The sequence below is a fragment of the Oratosquilla oratoria genome, chromosome 25 (assembly GCF_046742065.1).
Source record: "Oratosquilla oratoria isolate Oo_2021 chromosome 25, ASM4674206v1, whole genome shotgun sequence".
Classification (NCBI taxonomy): domain Eukaryota; kingdom Metazoa; phylum Arthropoda; class Malacostraca; order Stomatopoda; family Squillidae; genus Oratosquilla; species Oratosquilla oratoria.
The window spans coordinates 57,931,082-57,940,753 of NC_134801.1; positions in this window are offsets into that span (position 1 = coordinate 57,931,082).

Below are 9,672 nucleotides of genomic sequence, written 5' to 3' on the forward strand. Positions count from 1 at the left end.
CGTTACCATTACTATCATTACTATTACCCTCGTTACTGCAATCATTCTCATTATTACGTCAAAGGTCATCCGCATGTTAACAGCGGCCCTCGACGCAACCGCTTTGCGGTTATGTGGCGGTTGGTCTGAAGCGGTATATTGGCGTATTTTACAGCTAACAAACCTCGTACAACATAGCGTGTACTATTCTCGCGGTCAATGACTAATACGCCGTCGGTTCTTGATCGAGTTGATTATATATCAGCGTTTCTGAACCAAGGTTCCCCGGAACCCTAAGGTTCCGCAAAAGGTCCCTAAGGGTTCCGCGAGAACAAGTGAGATAAGCTAATGCACTTTTGATTTTTTAGTTAATTTCTTGTACGTAATATGATTAAACACGCACGAGATATTCTTGGTTATTGTGATAATGTAATATAGACACCCTCCTATCTAACCTATTATTACGATGAAAATACATTAATTTTTTTTTTTTTTTTTTTTTTTTTTTTTTGCGCAGGGGTTTCTTGAGATAAGCAATCTATTCTAAAGGTTATGCAAGGGTAAAACAGTTGAGAAACGGATGTACAGTATATAGTTTGCCCTTCCTCTCCTTGTCGTAATGTTGTTGCTAAGAGTAAGCCACTAAAGACTACTTTCGCTACTTCATTCTCTGCATGGTTCTTAAACAACTGTGGTGACAGTTCTTATCTTACTTATATTTTCTATTTTATTTTATTTCGTTTGTCTATTTCTCTTCCCTTTCGTTCGATGTGGATAAGCTGTCGGCCAATTTGAGTTTTTTTTTTTTTTTTTTTTAATCGGCAGATAGTGTATTTTCAGGATGGCTGATTCGATTGATATATATTTATATATATATATATATATATATATATATATATATATATACATATTTTTCATGCTGATTCGATTGATATTATATATATATATATATATATATATATATTTATATATATATATACACACACACATTTTTTTTCATTCACTGACTAAAGTGGGGAACAACAATTTACAAAATCACCCATACTGTTGCCTTCATTTACCTCATAATACAACATTTATTAATCTATTTGTTTTTATTTCTTATTCATTTATCTACTTATTTATATATTTATTTATTCATCTATTTATTTTGCCAGTTTCAGTCTCTGGTGCTCATCAGTCTTCCACCATGAGTCGCGAAACTGAAGAAGAGGAAGAAGAAGAGGAAGAGGAAGAAGAGGAAGAAGAAGAGGAAGAAGAAGAGGAAGAAGAAGAGGAAGAAGAAGAGGAAGAAGAGGAAGAAGAAGAGGAAGAAGAAGAGGAAGAAGAAGAGGAAGAAGAGGAAGAAGAGGAAGAAGAAGAGGAAGAAGAGGAAGAAGAGGAGGAAGAAGAAGAGGAAGAAGAGGAAGAAGAGGAAGAAGAGGAGAGGAAGAAGAGGAGAGGAAGAAGAGGAAGAAGAGGAGAGGAAGAAGAGGAAGAAGAAGAGGAAGAAGACGTGGAAGAAGAAGAAGAAGAAGAAGGTCAGCAACTAGCAAGTGTGTCACAAGAAGAAACGAAGAAGCCATTTTCAACAGTCGTCTTCACCCACGAGCTACCAACACCCGAAGTTCATCGAGAGGACTTCCGACCGTGGAGGAGGAGGAGGAGGAGGAGGTAGAGGAGGAGGAGAAGCAGGATAAGGAGGGGGAAGAAGAGGAGGAGGAGGAGGAGGAGGAGGAGGAGGAGGAGGAGGAGGAGGAAGGAAAGGACCAGGAAGAGGAAGAAAAGGAAGAGGAGAAGGAGGAGGAGGAGGAGGAGGAAGGAAAGGACCAGGAAGAGGAAGAAAAGGAAGAGGAGAAGGAGGGGAAGGAGGAGGAAGAGGAGGAGGAAGAAGGGGAGGACCAGGAAGAGGAGGAGGAAGAAGGGGAGGACCAGGAAGAGGAGGAAAAGGAAGAGGAGGAGGACAGGAAGGAGGAGGAAGAGGAGGAGGAAAGGAAGGAGGAGGAAGAGGAGGAGGAGGGGAAGGAGGAGGGGAAGGAGGAGGAAAAGGAGGAGGAGGAAAAGGGGAGGAATAGGAAGAGGAAAGGGAGGAGCAGGAAGAGGAAGAGAAGGAGGAGGAAGGGGAGGACCAGGAAGAGGAAGAGGAGGAAAAGGAGGGAGATGAGGAGGAAGACGAGAAGGAAGAGGAGGAGGAAGAAGGGGAGAGGTAGGAAGAGGAAAGGGAGGATCAGGAAGAGGAAGAGAAGAAGGAGGAGGGGGAGGAGGAAGAAGAAGAGGAGGAGGAGGAGGAGGAGGAAGACGTGAAGAAAGATGAGGAGGAGAAGTTTTTTTTTTTTTTTTTTTTTTTTTTTTTTTTTTTTTTAATATTCCGCTGGGCTTATACCCGCCCTTGTCTCAACCTTGCAAATGGCACAGACCCGGTCTTCGCCCATGAACTCATGAGGAGACGACGCTATCTACTTCGTGGTCGCTTTTCTCGGAAAATGGTTGCCGCATTCCTCGAACTCCTGGGCCGCTTTCACAAGAGCGTTTCCGTATGCGCGTTCGGGTGCGCCGCGTTTTAACTTTCAAAGGAGTTCAATGGGACCTTTCACACGACGCGTTTTGCGGTCCCATTGAACAAGATCTAAGAATATAAGGTCTAACCACTTCCGACCGAATTTCGAGGGAGTTGGCGCAGCGGGCCCGTGAACGTCACCTGGCTGTTCAAAGTGGGGTTAGCGGGTCCTATAGCTGTCAGTTGAAGTTGGTCCGTCGTTGGAAAATGACGTTGCCTTCGCTCGCACCGCTCCACGCAATTAGTTATATTCTGACAAATATTATATAAAATATATATATAAATATATATAAAATATTATAGTTCCTGTCTATATATATGAATATATAATATATATGATATATAATATATATATACAATATATAAAATATTATAGTTCCTGTCTTCCTTGGCGTTTCACAGTTTTCTTCAGTGTATCACAAAGAGAAAATGGACTCAGCCAAATGACGTCAGAAGCTGCGCAGAAGAATTCTAACGGTCTGACCTGTATATTTAGATCTTGCCATTGAACTCCATTGAAAGTTAAAACGCGGCGCACCCGAACGCGCGCACGGAAACGCTCATGAGAAAGCGGCCGCTCTGAATACGTCGATGCGCGCAGTTCTTTGCCGCGTAAGAATCTCAATAAGAGGACCTTTGTCAAGACGAATAACTCTTACTACAGGAAACATTTCGCCTCATCTCAACATTAGAGTCCAAGAAAAACCATCTTCCTTCTGAACATAAGAATGGAAGAGACTGCAAGAGACCATAGGGCCTATACTAGGCAGATCCATGTCTACCTGGCATCCCTATCCAAGTTATCTTCTCTGAAAACGACTATTTGTTTCACCGCTTATGACATAGTTACTAAGTCTATTCCGTTCTGTTGTTAAACCAATTATTGCCTACTCACTTCTTCCAGGAAGCTATCTCCTTATCACTATCACCTACATTTGGCAGTGCAACCCCGGTAGCTGACACTCGGTCCCCGGTCTTTGCCCAAAATTTCTAATAACTTGTATTGCACTTCCTCCATCTTTCTACATACCGGCGACGGATCCTGTTTTACAATTCTAAGCCGAAGACAATATATATATATATATATATATATATATATATATATATACATATATATATATATATATAAATATATATATATATATATATATATATATATATATTCCTTTTCTTTTCTTTCTTTCGCGGGGCTGTCAGTCGCACAGAGAGAGTGGTAAGAAATAGTTCCCAAACATCGGCTTATCAGCCTCAAGGGTAAATTGCTAGTACGGAGATAAGAAACAAGACAGCAAAATACCTTGAAGATAGTCGTGATAATCTTTGATAACCAACAAGGATTCACACAAAGTGGGTCTTACCGCCTTCAATATGGAAACGTCTAAAGTTTTATGTTTTTATTACTTGAACCACTGTAAGGAGATTTTAAGTAACTCAGGAGGCTCACCCTAGAAAAAAAAAAAAAAAAAAAAAAAAATAATAATAATAATAATAATAATAATAATAATAATAATTGTGGGGAGGGCATGACCTAACCTACCGATTGGGGTTTTTGTCTGTTGGGATATTGTCCATTCACACCATAGACCAACTTTTGGAAAGACGAAGAGTGCAGGGTGATCTAAAAGAGGTATTCAAATGGGTCAAGGGCTTTAACAAGAGCGATGCAGGCAAGGTCATCATATTAGGACAACAGGGCAGGACTCGTGTTAATGGATTTAAATTGGGTAAAGAAGGAAATAGACAAGAAATAGTTTACCAATAGAGTGAATGAATGGGATAGATTTAGTAACCTTGTAGTGAGCGCTGAAACTATTGGTCGTTTTAAGAAAATACGAAATACCTTTATGGATAGAGAGGAGAGGCGACAAGGAACATGGAACCTGCCTGTGTAGGCCCTAGGGTCTCTTGCAGTCTCCTTTATCTCTTATGTTCTTATGGAAAGAGTCCCGTTCGATCGTGACCTCGGTAAAGCTCGAGTTCGATCCTCTACAGCTGCACAGAACTGTCTGCTTTTAGCCAAAATAGAATACTTGAAGAGTGAGCGTGCTGGTGGGGTTTAAAGACATTTTTCCCCCTAAAACGTTCATCCTTACAAAGAGATAGTTATATATATATTTGTGTGTGTGTGTGTGTGTGTGTGTGTGTGTGTGTGTGTGTGTGTGTGTGTGTGTGTGTGTGTGTGTGTGTGTGTGTGTGTTTGGTTTATTATTGATATATAGATGTATTTTGACAGGGTCGACAGGAGGGCATAGTGGGAGGTGTTGCATATGTATGGGATAGGGGAAACGTTATCAAGGGCAGTAAAACACACACACACACACACACACACACACACACACACACACACACACACACAAAAACAAACACACACACACACACATATATATATATATATATATATATATATATATATATACACACACACACATTAATAGAGCTTGTGTTAGGGTTGGATTGTAAGAGTTGGTTTAAATTGAAGGCAGGGCTGCGCCAGGGTTGTGTCATGTCGCCATGGTTATTCAACATGTATATGAATAGGGTGGTACAGGAGGTAAATAGGAAGGCGATGGATGGCACAGGTTTGGAGATAGTGATAATGGAGAAAAGTGGGGGATGATCCTTGTTTGCAGATAACACTACGCCTGTGGCTGGGACAGGGGAGGCGTCAAAGTAATTAGTGTCAGTGTTTGGGTTTGTATGTGATAGGAGAAAGTTGAAGGTAAATGTGGGTTAAGGTACGGATGCAAGTTTTATTGAGAGAGGCTGAAGGTGTAGTTCTAATCAAAGAAGAAAATTTTTGCAGGTTCACCTAAGTCGAGCAAGTTTCAAGAAAGACGAGAGCCTGCACGCACATACATTCGCAGGAACCACTGCTTACTGACACGCCCCTGGTGGCGAATAGGGAAATTCCCCATAGACCTCTGACGGCGTGGACAATTAGGTTTATATACTGAGTAATGTACCACAAAAAGAAATATATCCCCAGAAACTCGGTGGTAAGAAGGTGAGATTACTGCCACAACCTCCCAGAATTACCATAGATAACAAAACTAATATTATAATGGGCTTTTCTGCTGGAGCATCTGCTCCTAAACATCCAACCGCATTGCCTCCTTTTCTTACGGGCAGTGTGTCGAATGTACGCACTGTCCAAGCAGATGGTTATGGACATTACACAAGCTGAATCAGATGAGGATCTACACCTACAGCGTGAGAACCTATCAGAAAACCACAGGCTGGAAGAACTAGATCATGACGCGGGATATCGTGAGACTGAGTGAAGTTCGAAAGAAGAGAAGCTCATGGAACTAAAAGAATATGACCACATGTTCTTCTGTAGAAGGACCCAGTGGAGTAGGATTCTTGATAAGCCAAGAGATTGCTGGTAACGTAGTGAAATTCAACAGTGTATCAGATAAGGTATTATCTGTGGTTAGCTATGTAAATGATAACCTGAAACTAATTCAAGATTATTTCACGATCAGATGATGAAGTTCTTTGGCGATTCAAGTGAGGTAATAGAAAAAAGTAAATGAATAATAAATGAATATATATTAGTAATCGATGATATCCGCACTAAATTAGGAAAGAGCGTGTGATATGAATCATGCATTGGGAGTAGGTGAGAGAAATGACAGATGAGATGATAAATTTTGCAGAAAATAACACATGAATAACCAACATTTTCTTCCAAAAGCGTCTAGGCCTTGAGGTAAATTGAAGAAGTCTAAATGGAATAAAAAGAAACGAAATAGACTTCATAATAGGAGATTAGTACAGTAAACCCTCGATATAACGGACGATATGGGGACAGAGGTCTGTCGTTATATCCGAAGATCCGTTATAACCGAGAATCTATTATATACGATGTAGATACAAAACATTTTCAAAAATTCTTACAAAGAGACTAAATCAAAATCTAGATGGAAACCAGCCAAGAGGACAAGGAATTAAATAACCGAATAAAAGGACAACAATAAATCTATAAGTATACATACATATATATACCGATGGCTTTTCCCCCTTACATGGGGTGTAGCCCCCCCCCCAAAAAAAAGGCATAGAAACCACTCCCACCCATTCCATCCCCTAAATACTCCACTCCCCTCCACCCTCTTCCCTCCCTCACATCTTGGCACCTCCTGGATGACGGGTCATCCCTGCATCCTGTCCACTGCCCTGGGTCAGAAGCAGTGTCGCAAGACACAGCACATTCACAGCAAGGCCGCTTCATTAATTCGGCGACCCCCCCCTCTCCGTCTCCTCATGCAGAAAAGGAGAAGACGGGGAGAAAGTATAGTTTTTGTAAATTATGAAAATACCTTCGACTTGGTAGAATAAACAGGAATACTAAATTCTATCCGCAAAGAGTGTGCAAACGAATGCATTATAAGTCTTTTTCAGAATATTGGAAAAGGTACTGCTATCATTCAATAACAAAGATATAGAAAAGATAAATGTTGAAAATGGAATAGGAGAAGGTAAATTCAACCCAACGAGTACTTACCACCTTCATGTCAGAAACAAGAGAAGACTTGCGAAAGATGCAGAATGATCTGAAAAAAATCAAATAAACGAGTAAATAAATAAAAGTAGGTTTGAAGACGATTAAGATTAGAATCAAAGAAACATTCAACTCAAAAGTTCAAAGTGAGGAAGTTATAATCGATTGCGAGTCCTGAAGATGTTGAAATACGCAATATGTTGGCCACATACTAAACATTGACTAAAAATCATGACAAACATGAAGGTGCATTACATACATACATACATATACCAAGGCTCTTTCCCCCTTCCAAGGGAGGTAGCCACAAAGGGAAAGGCATAAAAACACTCCCACCCATTTCATCCCTAAATACACTCCACACCCCTCCCACCCCTCCTCTCATCTGAGCACCTCCTGGATGACGGGTCATCCCTGAACCCTGCCCACCGCCCTGGGTCAGAAGCAGTGTCGCAAGACACAGTACATCCACAGCAAGGCCGCTTCATTTAATCGGCGACCCCCCCTCTCCGTCCCCCTTTGCATATAAGGAGAGGACGGGGAGAAATCCCTTCGGGCTGCGTCAAAATTTACTCACACATACTACCCCACCCCCCACCCCCCCGCCCATTCCTCCTCATGGTCACAACATCATCCATATACAACCATTCTCCACTCACCTCTGTCTTCCGTCCTCTCCCTTCCTTCCTCAACAGACATTCCCCTCTTCCCCAAAGCCCCCTTCACCCCATCCATCCACCTCATTCTAGGACGTCCCCTCATGTTCTCTCCCTCCACATCTGCCTTCCATACCTCTTTTACTAGTCTTTCTTCACTCATTCTTTCCATGTGTCCAAACCATCCTAATATTCTTTCATCAACCCTCTCTCCCAAAACCTTTTTCACCCCTGTTCTCCTCCTCACCTCCTCATTTCTCACTCTATCTAGCCTAGTAACCCCCACCATACTTCTCAGACACCTCATCTCAAACACATTCAAACTCCTTCTCTCTTCTTCTCTTATGTTCCACGTTTCTGCCCCATACAGTGCTGTTGGCACAATCACTCCTTCATACAGTCTCCTCTTCGCATCCATTCCCAAATGTCTATTTCTCATTACACTCTTTAAACCACCAAGGCATTTACTCGCTTCTCTCAATCTACATTCTACCTCCACCTTCACTCCACCTTTTCCTGCTACACTTGCACCCAAGTATCTAAAACTATCCACTTCCTCCAGTCGCTCTCCCTTAATGTTCACTTCCAGTCTACTGCCACTTTCACCCCTTGTACATCTCATCACCTTACTTTTACCCACATTTATCTTTAGCTTTCTTCTATCACATACTCTCCCAAACTCTGCCACCAGCTTCCTCAATCCCTCCTCTGACCCTGCCACAAGCGCAGTGTCGTCCGCAAACATTAGGTTATTAAATGTTTGGTAAATATAAAACAATGAAATGATCTCCGCCTGCATATCTGAAACGCAAATTTTACAATCAGTGTATAATGCCAGCTATAATTTACGGATGTGAGACTGTGATCAAAAGCTGGACGCAATTGCTTGAAGAAAGCATGCTTGACCGTCTAAGAGCTGTTTTGACAATTGACTCAAGCGTTGACGGTGATTGATAGAAAGTTTGAATGACAAGCTCAATCACTGATACTTGATCGTCTAGGGCAGTGGTTCTTAACCCCTGGGTCGCGACCCAAATTTGGGTCGCCAAGCCATTTTATTGGGTCGCTAAGGGTTTGCAGAAAATAATTATTTTCCCACTACAAATTTATTATAATTATATACTGTAATAATTAAAATACATGATGCCTAGTTTTAGGATTCTAAGCAGAGCATGATTAAATAAAAAAAAATAATAAAACCCGCTTTTAAAAGCATAACCATATTACTTATAAAGACAATTCGTATATCTATGTAGGCTTGGGTCGCGATGCTTGATTTGTGCAAAATTTTGGGTCGCTGCCAAAAAAGGTTAAGAACCACTGGTCTAGGGCAACTTTGATCAAGCATTGCGTCAGTCATTCGTAGGCAGCTATGGAAGATGAACGTGTGACAGAGCGTGAGTTCACAATCATCCTAATTATGTTATATAGGGATAACCCTGAACTTTGGAGAGTGAAAAGTAAAGATTACTTTAATCGAAATAAAAAAAGTGCAGCACTACTAAAAATAATCGAAATAAAAAAAAAGTGCAGCACTACTAAAAATAACGCGTGCTTTGCACACGTTGAAGCCAAAAATTTACTGTTGAAGAACTAAAGAAAAAAATAAATGTTTTAAGAACAAATTATAATCGGGAATACAAAGCGATCGAGAACAAAAATAAGTCTGGAGCATCAACGGATATTGAGTGAAGCGGTCTCTCATTTTGTACCACTCCTTTGACCAGCGTTGTTTTCTCTTTTCTTGTTTTTTTTTCCGCTTGAGGACAACTAGAGTCAAAGCAAGAAAAGCCACATCTGTATTGGAAACCATTACGCAGCACTTTATGAAAGACCTGCCTACTCAAACACTCAACTAAGACTGTTATTTTGATAAAACAGATTGAAGGTTTGCTTGATCGTCTAGGGCTCGCTGTACGCTTGAGTCAACCGATTGAAAGCAGAGATTGATCAATCAGCTTGATCGTCTAGGGCCTAAGGAACGAACAGAGCATAAT